The 26,372-nt window shown below is 40.3% G+C and overlaps 1 protein-coding gene across 3 annotated transcripts in view; it reads left to right on the top strand.

Moving 5' to 3' along the window:
- The first annotated feature begins 2,093 nt into the window (after positions 1 to 2,093).
- Positions 2,094 to 26,372, top strand: part of RAB27B (RAB27B, member RAS oncogene family) — a 208,724-nt gene continuing 184,445 nt past the window's right edge. Inside the window, exons 1-2 of one of the 3 annotated variants that reach the window (XM_065598760.1) lie at positions 2,094 to 2,114; positions 21,843 to 21,925. The gene's annotated coding sequence lies outside the window, so the exon portion shown is untranslated. Of the gene's footprint in view, positions 2,115 to 21,338; positions 21,703 to 21,842; positions 21,926 to 26,372 lie in introns of those variants that run through there. The other 2 variants (XM_005296863.3, XM_065598761.1) reach the window with 2 other exon arrangements.

Below are 26,372 nucleotides of genomic sequence, written 5' to 3' on the forward strand. Positions count from 1 at the left end.
TATGCATTTCAGGGAAAAAGTTGACGAAACCTGGCGCTATATTATCTCTTCTGCAAAGCACTAGCTCCCCTGCCACAAGGAGTCCTGGAGGCAGTTGTAGTCAGGGAGTTGAGATCTACCAGGGGACAGAGCAGCTGCAGAGACACGGCACCTCTGTATGGATGACCCTTGGGATTCTTGAGGACTCTTGGATTTCCTGGTCAGCCTCCATTGCCTGAAGGAAAAAATGCACCCTCAATGAATTTTTTTGGGAGGAATGATACAATGGAATCCTCAGATTTCCTCCCTCAGAGGCTAGGGACACCATCCCAGCCCATTTCAGTTTTCACCCCAGATATCCACTCTCTTGCCGCAGACATTTCTCATATGTGCTGTGCAGCTGCTATATTATCATTGGAATGCTCATGACAGGGATAGGTTGCTAATGACCAGAGAATGGTGATTTTTGGATAAATCATTTGTTAAGTACTTTCCAGTGCTTTTTATTCCCCCCCCCAAATCACTCTCTGACCATCGCATACCTATCATCCACTATGACCTTTTCAAATAAAGACATCTGATATGTCTTCTCAACTCTAAAATCCATGTCTTACAATTATTTAGTAACATTTAGTGGATGGTTGGAATAGCTGTGGGTATGGGTGACTAGTATTCATCAGACTATAATACAATTGTTAGCTATCCAGGAGCTTTTTATAAAAATGCCAGTCAAATTTAGGTCCAGAAATATGTTAAGAAATTGTGCACATGTAAAAACAAGATGCATCATCTGAACCGGATTAAAGGGTCTTTATTTATTTGTATTCAATCAGAGAAATCTAATAAATAAACGAACATTGGATTTTAAAACATATCAGCATTAATCTTTAAGACATATTTTTGCTTCTTTTCAATATATCCACCATGGAAAAGTCTTCTAGAATTTAATAAGTATTAAACCATTAAGGTTATACAGAACTGTATAATGTTCTATCAACATTATACTGAAGTCTTGTGGCGTTCTACAGCAACGATACCATTCTTAAATTCTATAAGATGATCTAAAAGTCCTATAGAAAAGCTATTCTTCTTTAAGTTCTATAGGAATTTCCCAAAAGGTATGTTTTTAAGCAGTGTCCCTTTAAGATTCTGTTTCAAAATGAAGTATAAAAACCTAGTGATAAAACATAATATTGACACTTAGATACCTTAGCCACAGGTGTCTATGAAATATGATATGTAGAAATGCAGTGGAAATTTTGTTTCACTGATTTCAGTGATGTAGATAGCAGTGGCTGGTTTTCCACGGATTACATTTTTAAGAGTAAGAAATCTGCCAGTTGTGGGACAGGACCATAACTGGATTAAAGATGGAGATTTAACAGAAGGAGAGACATACTGAAGGGATAATGGGAATTTTGCCATTGACTTCAATACAGCCAGGATTTCACCCTCCGTTTTCTCATGGAGAATTTTCATTTGTTCATCCTTTGTTAATGTAAAATAATAGTGACCTAGACTAAAGGGACTCGTTTTGCTCTTTGTGCATGGAAAAACATCCTCATTATACCTCATTCATTGTGTGTGTGTGTTGCTCCTGATGGAGGACAGTTTGTTCTATGCAACCACTTGTCCCCTTGTCCCTTCAGGCTAATTTTTGCTTTACGTGGCACTGAATCCAGTGAGAAATTCCTCTCTTCACATTACATTATAAGTGTTTCATGGCTAGTGTTATGCTGTTGCTAAATACAGCCAGATGTTCATAAAGCCATACCTCTTTTTGCTTAGTGCTAACACGCGGAATATATTTGCTCAGTCCACAGCAATCCTGAAGTCACTAACAAGAACTTAATTTCTCTTTCAGGTGTGCTGACCTCATGTCATCTACGTTGTTTTTCATTACAGCAGACATACTGTAGAAACTCCCTCATACATTTTTTTTTTCAAGTGACACAGAAAAAAAATGTACTGCGTGGAGAGGAAGCAGGAATAATTAAGATCTGGGCAGGGGAAGAATACCTAAGTGGTGAATTTTGTTCAACAGTAGAACAAAGTGCTGAGTCACGGAAGATCAGTAATGTAAATTGATGTAGCACCTTGCCAAGAAGCTGACTGAAAGGGAGAACACTTACGAGGTAAGTTCCTATAAATTCCATAACCACTTCTGCGCTAGCTATGCATGTGTGTTACATTTATGTATGCAGTGTTGCTGTAGCTGTGTGGGTCCTAGGATATTAAAGAGACAAGGTGGGGGAGGTAATAGCTTGAAAGCTTGTCTCTCTCATGAACAGAAGTTGGTCCAATAAAAAAATAACCTCCCCCACCTTGTCTGTTTTATTTATGTGGCATTCTGTTTAAATGGTACCAAAATGCAGGTGATTCTTCAGTCTCTTTGCCATCCTGGCACTCTAAGCAATCTGCGTCAAAAGCTTTATAACTGTGCTTCTCCACAGAAATAGATGCCTAATAGTTTATTTTCTCTCCCACTTCCCTAACACTAGAGTTAGTACCAAGAGACTTGCCTGTGCTGGCATGGAGCAGAAGGCTATAATGCAGCTGTGTTCATGCACTTTAGTTCTTTGTACCTATGTCAACTATTCTAAGCTGGAACTGAATATAATTTTTCCTTCCAGCTGAGAATGGTTATGAGTGTTGTCAAATCTTGGAGAGAGAGGCATTATCAAAAAAAATCTGAGAAACCCGGATGTGGGCAATTGCACACTTAAGTACAGATCCAAAAAAGCACTTAACCATATGCTTAAAGTTAAGTATGTTGCTGGACTGGTGCCTGGATTTCCACTTGCAGTTACTGAGATTGAACATGCATATTTGGTATGCACATGCAAAGGCCTAGTTAAATGCCTAACGACCATTTGTGGGAGCAAATTCTATTAACTGTATGTATCAATTAGGTGCATAAGTCCACATGTGCTTTTTTTATAGTGGCCTTGGTCTTCTCAGGGTTTGAAAATCAGACCTATCTGTGGTTCTTTTATTGTTGGACTTTAATATGCTGGAAAGGTGAAACTTGAGGATACCTTAGCTGGAGGGCTAAAGCACCATCGCACTGGACCCTATCAGAAGAGGCAATTAACTGTTGCAGACCTTGTAACAAGCTGAGTAGTGCTCCGTTGCCCCACAGGGGGGCACCATGGAGGCAGGTCATGTGACCTGGGTTTGTGCTAACATGGGGGTATAACAGAAATAGAGGAGAAGAGAGTTGTTAGTACTATTCCAGGGACTTAGTCTAAAAGAGGGTAGCCTACCAGGTCTTCGTGAAGTCAACAGAGAAAGGGAAAGCAAATGAGGGGATTACATTTCTCTTATGTTATATGACTTAAATTTTGTCTTGACAAATTTGTTTCCATCAGTTACTTTGGAATGCCAAAAAAAAAAAAAAGTAGTATACAATAAGCTGCCAGGAGAGAAAATCATAAACTTAAAACTTCCTTTGTATTTAAGAAGATTTTTCACTGTTTATATTTACTTTTTTGAATTCCACTTGGCTGATTGGTAGAAATTGGTCACTTTCATTTTATTTTTAGTCTGTTTCACTTTCTTTTCCTGCACTACCACAATGCTATGACTTTTTGTTAGGTTCCCAACAAATAATGAATATTTGAATAATTACATATAAAAAGATCTTATTCATTTTTTTTGAAATATGGCCTATTAAGATAAATTTTCCTGCCTACACATTTGACCTGAAATACAATACTTTGCTGCATCCCTTTGAGTTTCTGCCTTAGGGTCATTTTAGCTAAGCACACGTACTTTGTATGCCGATGTAAGCCATTCTTGCTTTCTTTGTCCTCGTAATTATAAATGCACAAGTTGTAACTGTTTTTGTCTATATCCAAAGAGCAGAACAGGTACTCACAGTTGTTGGGCTATGTAAGGGTTAAAGTAAAGACCTGGGAGGCGGCTGGTGTGCTGGTATGGTATTAGGGAGCAGGCACAGGCATGAACTATTCCTTTGCTTGATAGATAAAGCATCATCCTGCCATAAAGTTCCCTTCCGCTCATTAAGGATTGATCAGCATTGCAGCTGCATAAGGAATGTGGGGATCTAAGGGATACTTTTTGGGTAAAGCAGTGTTATCTCCCCCTCCCTTCCTTTCCCAGCTACACAAACGAGCTCAGGGTCATGGCATCTTTCTCCCTTCCCTGCAAACTGCTGATTAAGGGAATTCCTGGCGGCAATTATAGCAAAAAAATGTATCTTCAAAGTAAAAATTGTCTGTAAAATATGCTAATGCTGTAAACAGTAATCAGGGGCAGGAATAATTATATTCAGTATATAGCTATTAATATTCATTGTATGGGTGTTCATATTACTCAATAAGGGTTTTGGGGGTGTTGTAGTAAATGTGGGTATTAATATACTAATTTCGATAAGAGTGTGAGGTAACTAATGCAGTGCTTACTCAACAATTGAGTCAAGGGGAACAAGTACTGCAATAAAGAAGCCCGTCTACTCAATCTGCCCTGGTCAGCCTGTTCTTCTAACAAAAATATGAATACATTTGTTCTTTTTTGATTTAATCTAAAAAAAATCAAAGTCTGCATGAAAGAACAGTGTCTGACACTTTCAAAAACAACTACTTTTGCGTACCTCTATTTTTGGGTGACCAGGTTGAGACACTTTTAAGGGGACTGATTTTTTTCCAAACATCGGTGCCCTTTGGTGAGTGGACCCAGGAACAACTCCTTAAAGGAGCACTTCCTCCTGGGCACTCTGGGGATTAGCTCTTTCCAGGTCCAACATCCCCTTCTACTGCTTGTTGCATGCCTTGCCACTATGCACTTTCTCTCTCGCTGTCTGTGACTTAGGGTGCTCTGTCATTGTGGCTTAGCCCTCCAGCCAGGTCACTGTGTGTGTGGTTTTTTTTTTTTTTTTTTTTCCCCTTCCAGGATATCAAACCCTCTTCCTCCAAGATGGCAATTTTCCCTTCATTGCCCCGCTGGTGCCACTTTCCCAGAGGCTAGTAGGGAAAGCCAAGCCTGCCCTCTACTCCAGGTTCCAGTTCAGGGTCCCTCTAATCAGCAGCCAATGCCTGTACCCTCTTAAACCTTACCACCTTTTCCCTGAGCCTTCTCCTACAGCCTCTCCACCAAGTTTTTTCTTTTGTCCTTCTGTACTGTCCAGAGCATGGCCACAGGCTCCCTCACTGCAGCCCTATTCTGCTGCCAGCTTCCTGGCTCTCTTTAGCTCCCCCTGTTCCCTCCCAGCTGGGTTCTGTCATTATTCAGGGACTAGTTAGGAGAGCTAATTCCCCTCAGATGTGACTTTGCTGGTTAATTGACCTCTTCCCAGCCTCATTAACTCCTTTTAGTCTGGGGTGTGTGTGTGTGGGGGGGGAGGTGTGTGTGTGTGTGTGTGAAAACCCCATTTTAGGTGTCTTAAGTTTGGTGTCCAAATATTGAGGCACCCCCTTCACTTCTGAATATCTCTGTGTGACTCAATGTCACAGCAGCCCTCTTAAACTGAAATTGCTCTCCAAATGGAGAGCCTGACAGCAAACTGGCTTGCCTCAGAAACTTACACAGAAAATCAGAACAGGTACATAGTACAGTACTGTGTACATCATATAATCATATTCCAGGCTTTTCTTTGCATTTGCATAACTCCATTAGCCCTGTGATGTCAGTACTTGCCCTGCAAGATAAATCAGATAAGAGCTATTTTCCAGCTATACCGGTTGCCCTCAATCAGGAGGATTGCAATGGATCCTTTATTCCAGATAACTTGCATAACTGTGTATGCAATAGCTTTGTGACCTCTTCACTCTCCTTTTGGTGACCTAAATTATATACTGACATTTACTAAATGTACTGCTCATTTCACTTAGCATTGTAATCGCAATATATGGCTCTGGGGAAATTTAATGATTTCCCATGAGAGCTCATTAATTGACAGCTGTAGTAAATTCATTGGGCCAGATTGTGAACTGGTGTAAATTGGCATAACCCCATAACTTCATTGGCACTGAAGATCTGGTCACTTACGACCAGTAAGCTACATGTTAATAGGTATGAAATGATTTTGCCTTTGTTCTCTTCTTTTCTTGTAAGTTAAATGAAAAATGAACTGAAATTTACAAACTAGTTGTAAAGCTAGGATTGTTTGCACAACAGAATCCAAGCAAGTGATGTGTTTTTTAAATCTGTAAATGTTTTATTTCAGAATTTGCAGATTTGACATTTAGGACAAACTTATTCCTTTCCTGACATAGACATTTAACCTCCTGTACAACTTGAAAAATAACATTCGGCTGCATTGGCTTGAACTGGATTTTTTTTTTAAATCCAGTTGGAAGTGTAAAAAATGAAATAGAGGTTTCATTAACTGTGGTTTAAATGGAAATTTGGTTTGCAAAGTCTGTATTTTTCTCTGCAACAGTGCCAGTTTCCTGAGTCCTCTTCCCCAATTGTAACCCCATGTAGGTGCCTTTAATAAATTCCTCCCAAGAAAAGAATCCCTTCTGATTCATAATCCAAGACTAAATCTGAAATATGGAGTTGACATTCAGATGCCATGCAGATGAGCATGTTAGAAAAAAAGGTAAGCTGAGGAAATAGCAAAGAAGCTGTGGTCACCACCAACAAAGCATGTCACCTCTTCTTCCCCTGCTCATAGAGACAGAGCATATGGCTCCACTGGGTCTGCAGGTTGCAAAGAACCATTTTCAAAACACACTGTTAATTAGTTTTCTTACTGGTGCAGTAATGTATTATATGGACAGAACAAGAAAGAACCATTTCATTCCCTGGGAAATGACTAGGTGGTTGAGAGTAGACTTAGCCAATGTTGCTGCTAGTTACAATCTCCCACCGCTTCTCAGGATAAACCAATTTATTCTCAGTACATGCTGTATGTAGCATGGCAGGCAGCATGGCTAGTGATAACAAAAAATAAAAGTAGGACTATGGGGATGTGGGTGAGCATTGCAAGAGACGCAATGCTGGCCCAGTGATAAGGCTACTGAAAACCACACTTTGTTACAAATAAGCCAATAAGTTGAAGGAATATAGGGTAAGAGAAGGCTGGGGAGCTGGCAAGACTGCTTGTTCCCAGAAAATGTCATAAGGCACTGATCAGCTGTCTGTGAGAGATGCTGTTCTCTTAGAATAATTGTTATATTTCAGCGTCAATGTCTGGTCCTCATGGCTTTCCCTACTCTCTACTTATCCCGCAGTCATAGTGTCTGTGGAGGAAATCATGGCAGTGTATGTTGTGAAGATTAATTACATTTATCTGAAAAGCACTTTGAGATCCTTGCCTGGGGACCCTAGATCCCAGAGGAGAATGGTGGTGTGATGGGCCTAAACTCCAAGTCCCATGAGCACTGCAGTGGCATTTCCAAATTTAAATTTTTTATTTTCCCTTGAAATATTTTGGTTTTCATTTTTTTCACTTCAGATTCAAAATTTCCTGCAGAGAGTTAAAAATATATACATGATAAAGTTTTCATTGCTGTGAACATGAGTGTGGAGGAAATCATGGCAGGACAAAAGAGAGGACATGACCAGGACGCAGATTTTCCCCCTCCCCAACCACCAGCTTTCCATTTAAGAGGACAGCACCTTCACTGGATTGCATTTAAACACCTACGTCCTGGTATATTTTTAACTCTCTAAATTAGAAGAGTTATACTAAATTTAGTATAACAATCACTCATGGCTTGCATGAGAACAATCAGGTAATTTAAACTCTCCACACTCAGCCCTACTTGAAAGTACTTCTCTGAAGGATGGCAGGGTCAACTTTTATAGGCACTCAATGGTATTGAATAGAAATCCATGCATGTTGTAGGAAACCCCTTACAGGGAGAAGAATTTTCAGTTGAAAGAAACTGTAAGTACAAATAATTTTAATTCCAACTCTCAATCTTTTTGGAATTCTGGTTGTGGATTCAGAATCAAAACACTGCAACTTTGGCCCATCTGTATTCGTTACTGAACCTACTAATTACTCTTACTTGGAAAAGAACCTGATTAACATGTAACTGATTGCAGTAACATTTCACTTCTTTAAAAATAGCGTTGAGTAGTAGTAGTCTGATGTCAAGGTAGTCATGGTACCCGGCATAGTCAAAGGCAGCCTCAATGGATGAAGTACACATGCAAAATGCATGAATCATATTAATCTGAGACTGGAGAGCCAATTCTCATAAAAATTAGTGGGAATCTTTCAATTGACTTGAATGGGATCTGGCCCAGACCCTCAGAAAGCAAGCCACAATCCATAACAGATTCTGTAACGGAATGCTTTTCATATCCACAAACTGGGTATTTGTAGCAAATTAATTTTTTGTAACATAACTTCATCAACCTATGTTTTAATCCATCATTATATAAGATGGCATCACACATTAGGGCAGGGGTAGGCAACCTCTGGCAAGCGTGCCAAAGGCGGCACATGAGCTGATTTTTAGTGACACTCACACTGCCCAGGTCCTGGCCACTGGTCTGGGGGGCTCTGCATTTTAATTTAATTTTAAATGAAGCTTCTTAAACATTTTAAAAACCTTATTTACTTTATGTACAACAATAGTTTAGTTGTCTATTCTCGACTTATAGAAAGAGACCTTCTAAAAACGTTAAAATGTATTACTGGCACACGAAACCTTAAATTAGAATGAATAAATGAAGACTCGGCACACCACTTCTGAAAGGTTGCCGACCCCTGCATTAGGGTATTAAATTAATACTGTTCATTTTAACAGAGGAGGTTTTTTCCTATTTTGAAACATAACCTCCAAACCAAGAGATGCATCTGACTGTTTAATAGGTGAATGCTCTTTGCAACAATAAAGGGTCCCACACCTTGTTCCGGAGGTTTGATAGGTACTATATTTGTACACCCAGGTTTACCAGACAATGTAATAGCTGTCTGTGATCTATCATATTTCCTGTGTGAGGAATAGCAGAACTTTGCTGAATTTTCATCTTATTAGTCACCAGTCCTTTGTCTCTTATCATTGTCTCTGTAACTCTGTCCCTGTTGCTCACAGTTATAATAAGATTGTTCACTCAGTCACAATGCTGAGTTCATAAAAGGCACAATGTGCAAAAACAGGTTGGCTTCTAGAATGGAACATACCAATGTTTTGATTCATCTGCTCTTGAATAGCAGGGACCTAATTTAATTATACCTATGACTTTTCTAGTAATTCCTTTCTGTGGCTGTCTACACCTGAGATCTCGCTTCCTCTCTCAGCCCTTATGCCATCTATCTCCTTCTCCCACTCACGACTCTGCACCTATTTTCACATCCCTATGTTTGGGATAAACTCACTCTGTATACATATACATGTGTCCTCCCTCTCCACCTTCAAACCCCTCCTGAAAAACATGTCTTTCAAGCTGCCTTTCCATTCTGATAATGATGCTAAGTGCTCTCTAAAACACCTTAACACCAAGATAATAAACAATGTAACTTCCCTATAGCTTACCTGTTGTGCAGCTTATTCCCATAAAATGTACCTCTTGGTCAGTGCTTATCTAAGGAGCAAATCTGTCTGTATGTACTACTGCAGGGGTCGGCAACCTTTCAGAAATGGTGTGCCGAGTCTTCATTTATACACTTTACTTTAAGGCTTTGCGTGCCAGTAATACATTTTAACGTTTTTTAGAGGGTCTCTCTATAAATCTATATATCATATAACCAAACTACTGTTATATATAAAGTAAACAAGGTTTTCAAAATGTTTCAGAAGCTTTATTTAAAATTAAATTAAAATGCAGATCTTATCAGTTTAGTGTGAGCCTTGCCCTTGCTTTTCCTTGCTGAGTTTTCCAAAGTCTGGCGCACATTTGGATACTTTAAGCTGCACACAGGCTTCTGAGTGATCAGTTGTTAACTGGCTGGCAGGAGGTCAGCGGCTGGAACCCCAGATCAGCAGCTGAGGTGAGTGGAGCTGGCGGTTGGTAGGGCTGAGCAGGGCCGGAGGCCTGGACACTGTCTGGCAGGGGGTCTGCGCTGGAACTCCAACCGGAAGCAAGGTGAGTGGGGCTGCAGCGGGGACCCCGGCTGGCAAGGGACCAGCAGCCAGAACTCCAGAGCAGCAATTGAGCGGCTCAGCCCGCCGCTGTTCTGGGGTTCCGGCCACCGGCTCCTGCCAGCCGGGGTCTCAGCCCACTGCCAGCCTGGGGTTCCTTCACCCAGGCCAGCAGTGGGCACTGAGTGGGACCAGCAGTGGGACCCCGGCTGGCAGGAGCTGGCGCCGGAAACCCCAGAGTGGCAGCGGGCTGAGTGGCTCAGCCCGCCGTCACGTGCCATCAAAAATTGGCTTGCATGCCACCTTTGGCACACGTGCCGTAGGTTGCCGACCCCTGTACTACTGTATAGTACAACACGTTCACTGAAAGGGGAAACACTTGTTCTTGTAGTCTGTTGTCCTATGCTTGAAGGAATTCTGGGTAACAGGGGGGAAGGAGCAAATAACAGCCAATGAAGGAAGGACACAGTGGAAGTTTTGGGAGGAGTGGGCAGGCTGGCAGAGCTCAGAGAACACTCTGCAGCACCTGGCAGTAAACTTGCTGGCTCTTCAGCTGGCTCCTGCCAGTGAAGGGTTCCACAGAATAAACTCCCTTCTAGGTCTTGATTCTGATTTGCTGTTCCAGTCCATTGAAGCTTTGCTTGACCTGCTGAGAGAAGGATTCATTGCTCAGACAATGAGCACCATTTTAACTCCAGTGAGTTTTAACTTGGGCTGAGTGCTGGCTGGAGGAGGCTTGGAACTATGAGCAAAGCAGCTATCTCCTGCTGTTGGGTTTCTTCTGTGTTCAGGGAAGCAGGTCTTTGTACATTCTTTTTAAAATAGGCTTTCCTCAAAGATAATTGATTCCATCATCAATTTCTCCTCCTACTGAAAACAACCTGTAGGACCTGTACTTTGACTAACTGCTTGGGTGAAAATAGTTATAGTATTGTAAGTTTTTTATGGGTGTATGGCACTTAGAGACCTACTACAAGGCACCCTGTAGATAGATGAACATGAAAATGAAAATAAAATGAACAATAATAACTTCTGAGTGAGCATGATGACTCCTCAGAAGCTTGTGGGAATTTATATGTAGTTGGTGGCCATTCGTGCATGGGAGTAACAAGGCATAAGACACCCTCCGGTGGGCTACCCATACAACAGGTAGCAGCACTGGGGGAGAATCGGGCTCTGCAGAGCCACTATGCCTCCTTCATTCCTCACGTAGGTGAGCAGGAGGGGCGAGAAGGATGTACATAGTGGCGTTGTGCCCCCAGCTCTCAATGCTCCAGCCAGTAGAGCTGTGCTGACATGCTGCACCCAGCACAGATTACTTCCTCCCCAGGGCAGCAAAGGAAGTTGGAGGGAGACTGTGATTCTCTAGTCACAATCACCCCTCTTAAGATCCTCCGGGGACAGCGTAACAACATGTTGCGCCTTGCTTGAGGCAGATGGTACAGTTAGGAAGTAGCACATGAGATGACTGCAGACCTTTTGAAGAAAATAACCAGAGCCATTTGGCCTGAGTTAAAAAGGTTGCCTTACTAGTACAGCCAGTAGACGTCTCTGTTGTGCTTCTCCATTGTTTTAGTCCTTCCAGGGCAAAGAGGTTGTTTTCAGGACTGTCCCAATGCACAGTGAATGTCAATGCTGAAGAGCCCCATAATCCAGGCAAAATGGCTTATCTTCTGTACAGAAGTGAAGCTGGGAAAACTCCAGAAAGTCTCCTCTGTGAGCAAGTCTTGCTTGTTAAAAGCTTTCCGAGAAAGGGAACAAGTGTTAGACCTAGGGCTGTGCTTGATCTGCAGAGCTTGTCACAGAATGTGTAATGAATTGAACTCAGCTGTTTAATTCTGACGTGTTGGAGGCAAATCAACCCCTGTTGCTTCACTTGGACTGTTTTAGATGTGGTTTGGTTTTGGTTTAGATGAACTTGAACTGTTTAGGTTTGGTTTAGATGAATTTGAACTGCTAAAACTGCACCTACATTAGGCATTTTTTGGGATGTCTTACACTATTGCTTTACTATCAGTTCACCCAGTGGTAGCAACTTTAGGATCACGTACTGATAAGTGGTTTTTTTTTTTTTTTTTTTTTTTTTTAATCAAGTTATCAAACTGGTAAGTTTCTTTGTCCAGCAGTGCCTTGAGGCACCTCTTGAATTCTGTCATCTTTGATTAAGGCCACTGGAACCTAACATCCCCTAGTAGATCTAGATTTTCTAAACTGTAGGTTGAGTGAAGAAAGTTAACAAAAAAATCCTATTGTGCATGCATGAAAACTTTCAGAGGTCATAATTTCAAAACTAAACCAATTTTCTTCAGCCTAAGATATATTATTATTCACTTGTGTTATGGTAGCATCCAGAGACCCCAATAAGGGTTAGTGCTTCTTCCCATGTGCCACATACTATCAAAACAGAGAGGAAAATGTCATCCTTATGCTGTATACTCTACAATATAATCTTCAGTTTTCCTCTTCCTTAGATCTCACTGAAATCTACCAAATAAACCAAGGTTGACTGAATTCAGTTCATTGACTAACTTGTACATGCATGGCACTTCTGATTGGAACACTTGTGACGTGTGCAGTTGTTTTTTATTTTGCTCCTAGAACTCAAAAATAGCCAAACTGATTTTGCTGAACCTTAAAAAAAGAAGGGGATGGGAAAGGGGGGGGAGGTGAATGGGGGGCACTGGGCAGAGACCTAGCATAGAACAATTCTGTCACAAAGAAACTTGTCCAGAGCAACTGAAATAAGGTCAACTTAAAATGCACCATCCCATGTATTCTAACTATTGTGGTTGCTGCTGTTTCTGCTGTAACACTCACAGTACTATTGCTACTATCAGTTCCAAACAATCCACTATTGTTTACAATATATAGGTCAGATTTTCTCCAGTACCAAGATCCACTAAAGGCTACTGTAATTTATACCAGCTGTCTGTAGCTCCTAAGGGATGTTATACCATCTGAGAAATGGCAGAGCTGAGCAAAACTCTTCCCTGCCCCCAATATTCCCCTTCTGACCCTCAACACGATCTCCCACCACAGGCTGAGAGGTAGTTGGCATAGTAGCCAGTTCCACTGGCTTTGCACCAGCTGAAAGCCCTGAAGACATATTGAAAGAAATCTTAGCTGAGCAGCTGTGGTTAGATTCCAGCCCCACTGCACCACCCAGAGTCAGAGAGAACCTGGTCTTACGTATAAATAAATATATATACATCAAATTGGTCATTTTGCTGTTTATAATCTGTATCAGAAACAGAGGATGAAGTCTTTTTTTTTTTTTTTTTCAAGAGGAAAAGGATAATCAGAGTGAGGAAAGAAATTTCTATTTTCTAAGCTAGTTACAGTAGAGAACTGAAAAAATATAGGAATGGTTATAAAATACTTGGCAGCATCACTTTGAAAACAAATGAGTAAGGAGAAAAATCCCAGGGCTGGATTCTGTGACCCCCCCACCTACACTCAGCCTGTCAGTAAGAGAAATCACAGGTTAATTAAATGAGTTGTGTGTTTCCAACATGTATTGTTGGTTAATTACATGTCTAGTAAATTATACATATTTCTGAAAGTGCAAAATATTGTTGGGTAACAAGCATGTGACTGTAACTCATTATAAACTCGGGTTTGGAGATCACAGTTTGATAATTTCTATTAGAGGCAATACTGCTGCAATACTTAAAATCCTGTTATAATGACTGGGCTGGATTAATTTAATCTACTTGTAGTCTACTAATGGGTGCTGAATTAGTTATGAACTCTTAGGAAAAAGACCTAGGTATCATGATAGATGTACCAGTGGTGATGTCTACTCAATGTGCAACAGCATTAAAAAAGAACAACAAAACCCAAGGAGAATACAACTGCATTTTATTTTGGTCACCTGTGCAATCCCAATGAAAGCTTTGCATTCATTGTAATTGCAACCTGAAACTTGTGCTGAACAACTGCTTTTGTAGTGACCACTAGGTATCCTGTGCACTGAATGAGACAGGGGTCCTGTGGAAAAAATTGTATGTAGTCATGTAATTAAAGACTGTGTCATAATACATATGCACAAGAGGGGCAAATTAGTTGCACAGACAACCTTCATTCTGGCATTTCCCCAACTTTTAAGTGCTTGATTTTATTAGAGTTGCAATGATCTTTTAATGTAGGATTGTTTGTGTAACACATTATGTTGTCGTAGCTTCCAGGCAAACATTTGGACTTCTGGGATGAAATAATGGTACCAGTGAGGTTAATGGTAAAACTCCCATTGACTTCTATGGGGGCAGGATTTCACCCCCAGAGTGGGTTACTTCCTCACTGGGGGAGAAATGAGTAGACCTAGTCAGAGGATTTCTTTTCCTGAACTATTCCTATTTACAGTAAGTGTATAGGCTTTGTTATTGCCTTAAGCAAAAATGGATTATCAACCAAAGCATAAGATTGCAATTCACAGGTAGATATAGATTTAGAATTCTTGGGGTGTGAGGAGGGAAGAAAGGAGGGAGAAACCAACTGCAATCAGCCAGCCAGCTAGATCATTCAAATACACTATGGATTTTGTGCTGAAGCATGTATATCTATATATACATAGGTATATATGTGTGTGTGTGTGTGTGTGTGTGTATGTATGTATGTGTATATATATATATATATATATATATATATAGGGCAAAAATCTCCGTGTGTGTGTATATATATATATATATATATATATATATACATACACACACAGCCTAGCAGGTATAAACACCAGAGTGGGTATTAATTTACAACATATCAAAATTTCTCTAATACTTAAATATTTTTGCTGTTTGTTTCTTTGTATGGTGAGAGAAGAGTTAACACATAGTTAGGTCATAGAGTTCTGGAGCTAATGTAGAGGTGTTCCAGGATGTGATGCAAGAACTAGGTCAAAGTTCACTGATGAGATTTGAGCTTCTCTGTGCCTTCTTTGTCATTTCAGAAGTCGCACTAGCTCTGTATCCATAACAATAAACCAAATAAACCCAGATTCTTTCTTTCTTTAGCTGTACCAGATTGTCATCTGGAGGGGTGATTCAGGGATAGACGGTCTGTGATTTACTCTATAACAAAAGTGCAATAGAAAGCTAATCAGAAAAAATAGATGACAAAAATTCCTCCCCGTGGGAATGTTTGAAAAATGGAAGTCAAGTGTACTCTTAGACAGATCCAGGCTGTGGAGAGAGAGATGGAAACCAGTCGTAAAAAGAAAAAAAAATGGTCAAGTTAAGGGAATGTACATACAACTGCTGCCCAGAACTGGTTGCATGGCAACTAAAAGTGGAGGAGCATCTCCACAGCAACAAGGAGTAGCAACAGCTCTAGAGGTAGATGAATTGTAAGACTGACAAAGTTTTAAAGGGGAAAGAACCAATAACAATTGAAAACCAAACTAAACCTCCCCCAAATCTAGCTATTACCCAATAGCAACACCATTTCCAGCAACACCAGAGCTGCTGCAGAAACAGGAATTTAGCTCGGATGGGCTAGAAGAGTGATCACTTCAGGATAGTGTCAGGTCTTTGACAAGGACATTCATGAATGCTGGGTAATGCTTTCATTTACGCAAAACAATGGCTGACACTCCTATTGATGGAAGCAAACAACTATCCTCAACAAAATGACTAAGTGTCACAGAATAAGTTACAGGGTAGCATGTTAGCCTACAAAAGTGGGTTATATAGGGGATCCTAAACAACGAGGAGTCCTTGTGTCACCTTAGAGACTAATACATTTATTTGGGCATAAGCTTTCGTGGGCTAAAACCCACTTCATCAGATGCATGGAGTGGAAAATACAGTAGGCAGGTATAAATATACAGCACATGAAAAGATGGGAGTTGCCAAGTGGGGGGTCAGTGCTAATGAGGCCAATTCAATCATGTTGGATGTGGCCCATTCCCGACAGTTGATAAGAAGGTGTGAGTATCAACAGAGGGAAAATTATTTTTTGTAGTGACCCAGCCACTCCCAGTCTTTATTCAGGACTAATTTGATGGTGTCAAGTTTGCAAATTAATTCTAGTTCTGCAGTTTCTCATTGAAGTCTGTTTTTGAAGTTTTTTTGTTGAAGAATGGCCACTTTTAAGTCTGTTATTGAGTGTCCAGGGAGATTGAAGTGCTCTCCTATTGTTTTTTGAATATTACAATTCTTGTTGTCTGATTTGTTTCCATTTATTCTTTTGCGTAGAGACTGTCCACTTTGGCCAATGTACATGGCAGAGGGGCACTGCTGGCACATGATGACATACATCACATTGGTAGATGTGCAGGTGAAGAAGCCCCTGATGGTGTGGCTGATGTGGTTAGGTCCTATGATGGTGTCCCTGGAATAGATATGCGGACAGAGTTGGCAAGGCGGTTTGTTGCAGGGATTGGTTCCTGGGTTAGTGTTTCTGTTGTGTGGTGCGTAGTTGCTGGTGAGCATAGACCTAATCTTGTTGCCTGCTCTCTAGCCCACTTCTGGTTCCTCTGCTCCTTGCCCCTCCTCTGCATAAGAGAAGTCCAAGCTCCTCCCACCTCAACACTTAGCACAGTTCCAACCCTCTCACTATTACTCTGTCCTAGCCCTTAACCCAGATTTAGGTACTGTGCACTTCTATTTTACTGTCTCCCACCTTCCCTGCCTCCTCAGTGGGAAAGCTCTGTATACCCAATCTTCCTCCAAAACCTCCCAGGTCTTTCTGCACAGCTCCAATATTTTCCTCCCCATGAATAATGCTGAATTTATCCACCCGACACCTCTGTGCTGTATTATTTGCCATTTTTCAGCAGAGGAACTAAAACAGAGAGATTAAGGCCAAAGTTAATAGCCAGCTCCAAACCTTCTGGCTTCAGTGACTTGCCCAACATCCCAGAAGTAGTCTATGGCAGAGGCAGGGATAAAATACAGCTTTTGAGGATACCACTTTATTGCCTTCTATTTTGGATCACTCTTTTTCTTCTCATAGTGGCCTGCCTCATTCACTGCATAGATATTCCACCCTGTGAAACTATTTGATAGGCAAATTCATTGGTGTACCTCCCATTGTTTTGCAGGAAAAGGCTCATTGCACAGAAAGCATCAGAAAATATGTAGATTTATCATTTCACCTAACCTTTCAGAGGGTTGGTTTTGCTCTATGTTGGACCTCAATTCTACTCCTGGCTGTGCTCTATGTTGGACCTCAATTCTACTCCTGGCTGTGCCAGGAATGAACTGGTAGCATTTCTCTCAGGAGCCTGATCTACCCATTGTTCAGACAAATTTGGTTGTGTTTTTTTTTTTCTCCTAATTTTTTTAGAGAAGATGCCAAGTTAGAGTTTAAACTTAGCTGCAACTTTATTCAAAGTGGCTGGGGGGGGGGGGAGAGAGAGGAAGGAAATTCTGTCCTGTTGAACCACAATAACCTCTGCATTAGGTCACCAGCAGTTTTTGAATCAAGGACCTTCAGATCCACTCTAACTCCTCTATCCCTAGAACTAACACACAGTTTTTCAAGAGATTTTAACAGCTGCTTGCTAGACAGCAGTAGAATTTTGGAAATCAAGGAGTCCTGAGTTCTGTTTCGGGTTTGGGTTTTGGGGACTGGTGTCTAGTGGTAACGGGCTAGCCAAGTCCATAACTTTGGCACATTCATTCATAAAGATAGAGTGGCTAAGTGGATCAGAGTTGATTCTTTCATATTAAAGCAGTAGGTTATGTTTCCAGTTCTAGAAGTCACCTTGTGCAACCTCTCCATTATTTTATCTGTGAAATAGAGCAGAGTGCGGAGATAGTTGCCTGCCCCCGGTTATGGGTATGAGGTTTTGATCAATAATAAAGATTGTAAAGTGCTCAGCAATATGAGTAGGCGTCATCTGAAGACGAGTCAGGTGAGCCTAGAACTCATGACCTTGTGGACTGTAGTTCAGTGCACATTCTCCTAGGAAAAAGGATATTTAGTAGGGGAAGGTTTTTTTCTCTTTTCCTCCTACTGTAGAGGAAGGAGCTGTATCCTGGGCATCCCTTGATCAATAGCCTCAAATTTTCTCTACCAAGTCTACCCTTGCCTTTGACCTACCTTATTAAATTTTAAGCCAATCTGATGTATAATTTAGATGCAAAATTCTGATTTAAACTGAAACTTAGCTGCAACCTTAGCAATGGAGAGGTGATACCCACTCCATAATGCTTATACCAACATTACAGATGAGAAAACTGAAGAACACTGAGTTTGTGATGTGCCCCGGGACATTCAGGAAGATTGGGGAAGACCTAGCAATAGAGCCACCTCCTCTTGATTTCTAGACTACTACTTCAACCATTGCAGCTGTTTTGGGATTAAATTGAGGGAATAGTATTGATTGGCATTTTAGTGACTTGTTCATTAGCTGATTCTATGTTCTTTTCAAGCAGCTACTGAATAGTTTGAGCAAAGAATTTTTAGATTATTGGTTGGTGTGAACGGTTCACTACAGCTATTTGATATTCATTATGTGACTGTTCTCATGACCTGGGTTCTGTTTTCTGACTGGATGACTGAAATATTTTAAACAGGAGAATAATGAACAATGGGTTTACTCATACCAACATTTGTATCAGAAAAAGCGCATCCTACAATACATGAAGACATTGATATTACAAATTCTTTCACAGCAATTGTCTAAAACAAATAAGATAAGATCAAACCAGCAGGACCCGAACATGGTGATTTTATTTCTGAAAATATTCATGAGTCCATTTTAAAAAAAAAAAAGACAATTTGACTAACTCTAGTGGGAACCCTCTGAAACAAATCAACTATTGCACATCTCCAGCAAATCCTCCTATAAGAGTTTCCAAGTCTAAGAACTTGTGAGTCTACAATTGAGTCTGCCACTGAAGGTATAAAAAAGAGAACCGTAGTTGTAGGCAAGACATGCTCATGGTAGTTTTTGACAATAGGCCATGTTCTCTCAATTACACTACAACAACTTCCATTGGACATGACTGAACTTTCTGTTTTTAATTGACAAAGAAAATTCCTGAGAAATTGGTTGTGAAGCTGAAAGGGTTAACAATAAGTAACAGACCATGTAGTTTTTTGGGGCCCTAGCTCAAAAGTGTTCTGGGATGTGGTCTAAAAGCTAGAGATACTAATGCCTACTTTCAGTTATCCTCAGACTGTTCTGATATGGTGGTATATCTCTCTCTCTTTCTCTCTCTTTATAATTTAGAGACAAGGTGGGTGAGGTAAAATATTTTATTGGACCAACTTCTGTTAGTGAGGGAGACAAGCTTTTGAGCTTTCACAGAGCTCTTCAAGTCTGGGACATGTACTTAGAGTGTCACAGTTAAATACAAGGTGACACAGATTTTTTAGCACAAGTAGTTAACACATATTTCAAGGGACCACTGGTGAAGCAGTCAGTTAACACATCTCCAGTCATAAGGGGTGGAAGGAGAAAAAATAATATATAAATAGTATATTTGTCAGGAATACAAATTATAAATAACAAAACTAACAAGAGCACGGGAGCTTTAACATTCAACTGCTCCTGTGTTTTAAATTTAATATTCTGAATGATTTCCTGTGTATTTTATGTAGTGAGATGTATGATCTCTATCTGGCATAGATTATAAGATTGGGACAGGAGTAGAGGCAGTCAAACTTTTTGTTGAAATGTTTTTTAATGGAAAATAGCTTCGATGAAAACACGAGAAATTTTGAATATTTTTTGATAAAAATGAAAAATATTTCTTTCATCAAAATTTTTCATGGGGGCCAAGAGGGATGGAAATATTTGCTCATCTAGCCATAGGTGGGAGCCCTGTGTTAGTACCATGCCGGACATACTAGTGATGCTTATTAATTCTTATTGTTATTTCTTTACTAACAATAGCCTTGTTCATATCTACATTTGAGGAAAAATCTACAGAGATTTCTATTGCCCTGTTTGTTTAAAAATGTGACTGACTATTCAGTTTAACATGTTGATTTCTTGGAGTAATTCCACCTTGTTTGTGATAGTGAATTCAAGCATTACAATAGTGGATGAGTAAAGTAAAATACAAACACAATTAAACTTACCATGGAACTTTTATGAAATTCCATAGACTTTAGGTAATAGTCCATATAGCTTTGGAGTAGAAAAACAACAACATACATTTTGGCTTGAACCCCTGTGTAGAGATATTTGTTATTCCTGATCCACATTCTAAAAAATAAACTATGCCCACGCTTCCAATCCATTTGCAATTGTTTATTTCCATTGGTTTGTTCTAAATAACACTCAGAGTTCACCACCTCTTTAGAACTGATTTATCCTTGAGACTCATAAAAGTACTTCTGAAGATCTTTGGACTGCACCGGCTTACATCATGTGTCAGGTATTTTAAAATGTTTTCCCTGCAGGGTAATTACCATTTTCCCATATCACAAGCCAAACACTGTGCTGTTTTATCAATATAGTCAGTACACTTTTCAGGAACAAATTCCAGCAAAGTGCTCTTAATGTAAGTGATGTCAGTGCACTCACTGTAAGTGGTGGTGTCTCCCTTCTTGATTAGGGTTATAAGAAAGTGTTTTTGTTTGCAGGGCCAGTTCAGATCCAAGCCATGAAGGCTCCATCACATCAGGGCCAGGTTAAAAGCTGGTGGCATATTTAATGCTCCTGCTCCAGGGCCATGTGGATAGGAGTGTGAGCTACTGCCTGTGGAGCAAGGGCTCCCAGGTGATGAGTAGAGGTCCCTGGGGAGTCAGGACATCTTTCATATCTTTGAGCCAGGGGAACATGACGGTTTCTTCTGTTCTCCTGTTTAACAAGAACCCTGAATCCACTATTTCCTTCATGCACCCACAAACACATGTAGTTCTGGGCACATTCCCTTTTACACTCCCAGATCTTTCCCACTCCCTCACATCTAGCATGGCAGAATAGTTTGAGGCAGGTTGATGTAGGGAAGAAAATGACACAATGAAATTTGAGCCATGCACCATGAGGTGGAAGACCTCAAATGAGTGGTTTCACAGGGAGCCTCAAATTTGCTTGAATGTCCCCACTTCCTTCCACTGCTCCCTGCTAGTGTATTTACTTGGTGGATCACAGTCTAAGAGGGGAAATTATGCATGAGGCCATCCTATGTTTAACTGATTCTGATTTACAGAGGTTTGTCCAGATCTAATCTTCAGTTTTGACCAATGAACGTTTGCACCCATTGTGATTTGCTTTGTGCTTCAGGACCGAATGAACCCTAAAACTGAAAACAAAACTAAGTCCAAAATGTGAAATTCTACCTACTTTCATAGCCTGACTGTGCAAGGCTGCAAATTTCACTACTTTCCCCAAGAAGCCATAAATCAAAGGCTTACTCAATGGGAGCTGAGTTTGCAACAGAGCCAGGAACAAGTCATGTGGCTGTTCTTTTGCAAACTTTCTGTGCAGCTGTAAAGGTAGAAGAAACTTATCGCAAAGAGGGAGAATCCCAAAACACTACAGAGGAGACGTCCTTATTAATACATACAAAAGAGAAACAGCACATCAGCATCAGAAACTGGAAGCTTTCCGTAAGGATTCTGTCACTAGCACCAGATCAGTGAAACGTGAACCTATTTGAATATAAAAGGGAATAGAAATATCTTGGGTAGGCACTAGGACCCCACGAATGCCTATATGAAATGCTGCCTGGCAGCATGTCAGTGGCACAGAGCTTCCTTAGCTGTTACACAAGACAAGGAGCAGCATTTGGAGCATCATTTTCATCCTGAAACCTGCAAGGTATTCATTTATCTACCATTTATCATAAGGATTCTTAGATTATAAAAGCCTTAGAGCTGCTTATTTCATCCTTATTTATTGCCAGCCTCTCAGTCATTTATATTATTGTTACATGTTGTTATGTTTTTATATTTCTGTAGCTCAGATGGGAGCAACAGTGCCATAAAGAAATGGGCTAGTTATTTCCTGCTAGTGAGACCTGGGAGTATTGTACACCAAAAGTGTAAGTATGTGTTTTATATCTTTATTATGCTGTTCATCACTGCTTGTTCCTTTGGTTTGCACTGTAGTCCCCCTTCAGAGAGGGGAAGGAAACCGTTGATGAGCTGATCTAGGAAGAGAAACCTGGATCTTCTGTTCGCCCGTTGTGGAAAATGTCTAGCAAATGCCTGAAAAATCCTAAATACTGGGAAGACATTGTGTGTTCTTCCAGCTTGTGAGATGGTAGATTCTGATGAGGATAGCTGATTTTTTTTTTCCCCATTGTGACTTTTTCTTCCTTGCCTGGGATGGGAAATGGATTTTGCTGGATGCTGTGAGCAAAGCTCACAACTGTTTTACGTGTACTCCATTCGCAGGGTTGAAGAACTGCTTATTTTCTTTGTAATCACTGATGCGATGCAGCATATTTTCTGAACATATCTCTAGTTTTCTCAAGTCCCTTCAGATATGTCATTCATTCCTTGCTAGAAGGGTACAGAGATATTCATGAATCTTAACTGTGAAGCCAATGGATTGCTTCCTACGTATAAGGTTCACATTCAATGTTAACAGTAGTCAGATGTAATCTTGGAAACAGATCATAGACCAGTTTTTCCCTATCATTGAAGCAAGTTGTATTTGGGCTAGATGGCCAATTTTGTTGGCCATTAAAAGGTTTGTGATAATCTTATAGATTTGATTGCAATTTCCCTTTAACTACACTGCCTGTATAGACATAGCTTCCACAGAACTGACATACAGATTGCTCAAGGGCATATAGAGCACTGGATGCCAGTTGGAAATAAGTTTAATGAAAGAAGTTTTGATTGCAGTTTGAACTTCAGTGGATGTGACTACTGTTTGTCAATGGACTATGTGTGTGAGTAAGGAGAGAAGGATTTGGCCCAATCCCAATCTATGCTAGAAGCGTTTACTTTACTAAGAGTAAAAATAATTTGATTGCATTTCTCCAAAATCCAAACAACCAATATGACTTATAAATGGCAACTGTACACTAAAGAAGAATCAGATTTTATAACTTTAAATGGATTGATTTAAAAAGTCAGTGTTTTTAATTTGTAATGACCAAAATTCAACTGGCAATGGGCCAAATTCATAGGTGAGTCTAAGGCCTGGTCTACACTGGGGGTGGTGGGGGATCGATCTAAGTTATGCAATTTCAGCTACATGAGTAGCTGAAGTCGACGTACTTAGATCTACTTACCGCAGTGTCTTCACTGCGGTAGGTCAACTGCTGACACTCCCCCGGCCAACTCTACGCTTCTTGCTCCGGTGGAGTACTGGAGTTGACGGGAAAGCGCTCGGTGGTCGATTTATTGCGTCTTCAATAGATGCGATAAATCACTCTACCCCATGGATCAATCGCTCCGGAGGTAAGTGTAGACATGCCCTTATAGGTAGTAAAAGGGCTGTAGTTTATAACAACATGCGCATGACTGCTAAATTTGGGCCATAATTTAAACAATCTAAAATATATTTTTGCAGAGACGGATAAATTAAAGCATTCTCTGGGGTAAGGGGTGGAATGTTGTATTCCATATTCTTTTCTCTTTTTAAGAGAGTTAGAACACAACTTAGATGCAAAATTCCCATAGAGTTAAGAGTAAGATGTCACAATGAGACCTGAGGATTTATGAGGGTTTTTTTTTGTAGTGTCCCTTATAGCTATTTTAAATACAGCGAATAATTTCCACGTGATTTAATTTAATAGCTAGATACAATTCAGATTATGTGTTACTTGGTAATAAAAGTCCATGATCCAATATTTTCTGCAGACAGGAAACAGTGAAATCAGAATGAATCCTCCAATGTCATACTGTGGGGATGTAATGAACTAAATAACCTCTTCAACCTTTCATGTCTAATACTTGTTGAATATACATAATCTGTGTATTTCTATATTTTATAGTATATTATAGTATAGTCAAACACATTGAAGCAGTAGAAAACACCTGTCATTGGTGCACAAATCAAGGCTATTTTGACTTTTGCACTATTATTTCACTCCCACTTTACTTAGAAAGTGGCGGTATCTCAGAATTAGAACTGTGCAAATAATGAATTCTTTGGTTCACTGGCAATTCTGAAAAATACAAAAGAAAAATCACTGTGAAAAGAGGTTTTTTTTGAAATTCCAATGAATTGAAAAGTAAATAAAAAAAAATTGTTTCAGATCAAACAAAAGGTTTCTTTTGAACAAAATCAAAATGTTTCACTTCAATGTTGATAATTTTAAAATATTTTTGATTTTCATTTAAATTCTTTTAATTAAACATTTTGAGGGGTTCTTTTTGAAGGATTTTGTTTTGAGCAAAACCATTTGGTGAAAATGATACAAATTTGCTAAATGTTTTGGTGTCACTGAATCTTCATTTGTCGCTGGGGTAAAAATATTTTGGCCAAAAAATGTTTCCCAGCTCTACCCTTAGATTAGATGTTGATTAGAACGATGTAGTTTTGGATCTGGATCTAGATCTCCATCTCAACTCCAGTCCTCCAAAAATTCAGGAGTGTATGAATTGGCTCAGTCTTGTTATAGAGCTAACACCCATGATGTGAAATTTGAATCTGGGTCCAAATTCTCATCCACTTGCCTCAGCTGTGTGAGGTGTCAAGGCCTGGGGCTTTCACTTGAGCCTATGTGTGTCTCAGAATTAATGTATAACTTTGTGTACCTGTCCTACACTTACAATTATATACACAAAAACTACGTTCAAAAGAACATTATTAAGGGTGCATTATCAAGCACTCAAAAGTTAACACCTGCCTTTGCAACTTTAATTCCGCCCTTCGTGCGTATGCATTATGATACAGTCTTTTATTATACATTGCCTCATCCTGCTCTGGGGGGGTGACTCAGGGTTGTGCAGTGAAAGAGACTTTTGTCTGTAGGACCCCTGCTTCATTTACTACAGAAGTTGGAAGGAGAGTAATGATTAAGGCAGGGGCCTGCAGGAAGAGAAAGGATGGTCTTGTGGCTGTTGAATGCTGGCCTGGAGAACTCTGTTCTATCCCTGCCTCTGCCATGGAGTTCTTGTGTGATGCTGGGCAAGTCACTTAAGCCAAATTTTCACAGATGGTCACTAATTGTGTGTTCCTTATTTTCTGGGTGCCCAGTTTGAGACCCTGGCATCCGCTAAGCACTCGCTGCTGCAACTGGACTTAATCAGAGCTGTGCTTTGGATGTATAAAGTGCTATAAAAGTATCCTGAAAATTCAGGTCCTAACATCTTAATTTAGATGCCCCAAACTAGTGGATACTTTTGACCCTGATCTCTTTGCCTCAGTTTCCCATTTATAAAATGGGATAACACTCTTCCCCAACCCATCTCACAGGAGTGCTGTGAAAATAAACGGATGTTTGTGAGCCACTCACTTGAATCATTTGGGGGATTCTTTGTCTGTTTTTAAAAAATTTTAGTCTGAAATATGCCGGATTAACACTTCTGAAGAGCAGATGATGCCTCATTGCGACTACTCTGACTGTGTACTCCACCCATTCTCCTTTAGGGATTAAAAGGTCGTCCCATCTCCATACTCATCCCCTCTTTGGCCTCTTTGTAGAGACTGATTACTAGACTGCCCAGGATGGCGGTGATTTTTATGATGACGCTGCCTGCGTACGATGAATGAGTCGGAAGCCACTAATTAATGCGTTTCACACTGGCCGTTGTGATATGACAACAACTTTCACTTAGGCTGAATTCATACTGGCAACCTGGCAATTATGATGTGAAAGATTATGTATCTTATCCATCTCTTGCATGATGCATTCTCCACAACTATGTCTACAGTTATTATTATTTTATTATTTGTATTATCACAGGGCCTACGAGCCCTAGTCATGGACCAGGACCCCATTGTGCTAGGCGCTGTACAAACACAGAACAAAAAGATGGTGCCTGCCCCAAAGAGTTCACAATCTAAGTATAAGGCAAGAGACAACAGATGCATATAGATGGGGAGTTATAAGGAAACAATGGGACAATATTGGTCAGCATGAAAGGCAGTGGTATCAGTGCACCAGCAAACTGTTACAGTTTTTGTAGGCATCACAGCAAAGGAGAGCTTTAAGAAGGGTTTGGAAGGAGGATAATGAGTTAGGTTTATCAGAAGCTCTTCCCAAGAGTGAGGGGCAGCCTGGAAGAAAGTACAAAGGTGATACTTTGAACATTTAAGAGCTGGGCAATGGAGAGTAGCATCCTGGGCTGGTCAGAGGGGAAAGTTGACATCTCAGTAGCAAATGAGATATGATAGGTAGGGTGGGGATAGGCCATAAAGGGCCTTGGAAGTTAATAGAAGCCACTTATGTTTGATGCAATATAGAAGAAAACCCCAATGGAGGGATGCAAAGGTGGTCGTCAAAGTGACAGGCTAGGAAAATGATCTTCACAGCAGCATTCTGAATGGATACAAGTGGGGCAAGATTGCATTTGTCAGGGCCAGAC

Source organism: Chrysemys picta, chromosome 6 (assembly GCF_011386835.1).
Source record: "Chrysemys picta bellii isolate R12L10 chromosome 6, ASM1138683v2, whole genome shotgun sequence".
In the NCBI taxonomy this organism is placed as follows: domain Eukaryota; kingdom Metazoa; phylum Chordata; order Testudines; family Emydidae; genus Chrysemys; species Chrysemys picta.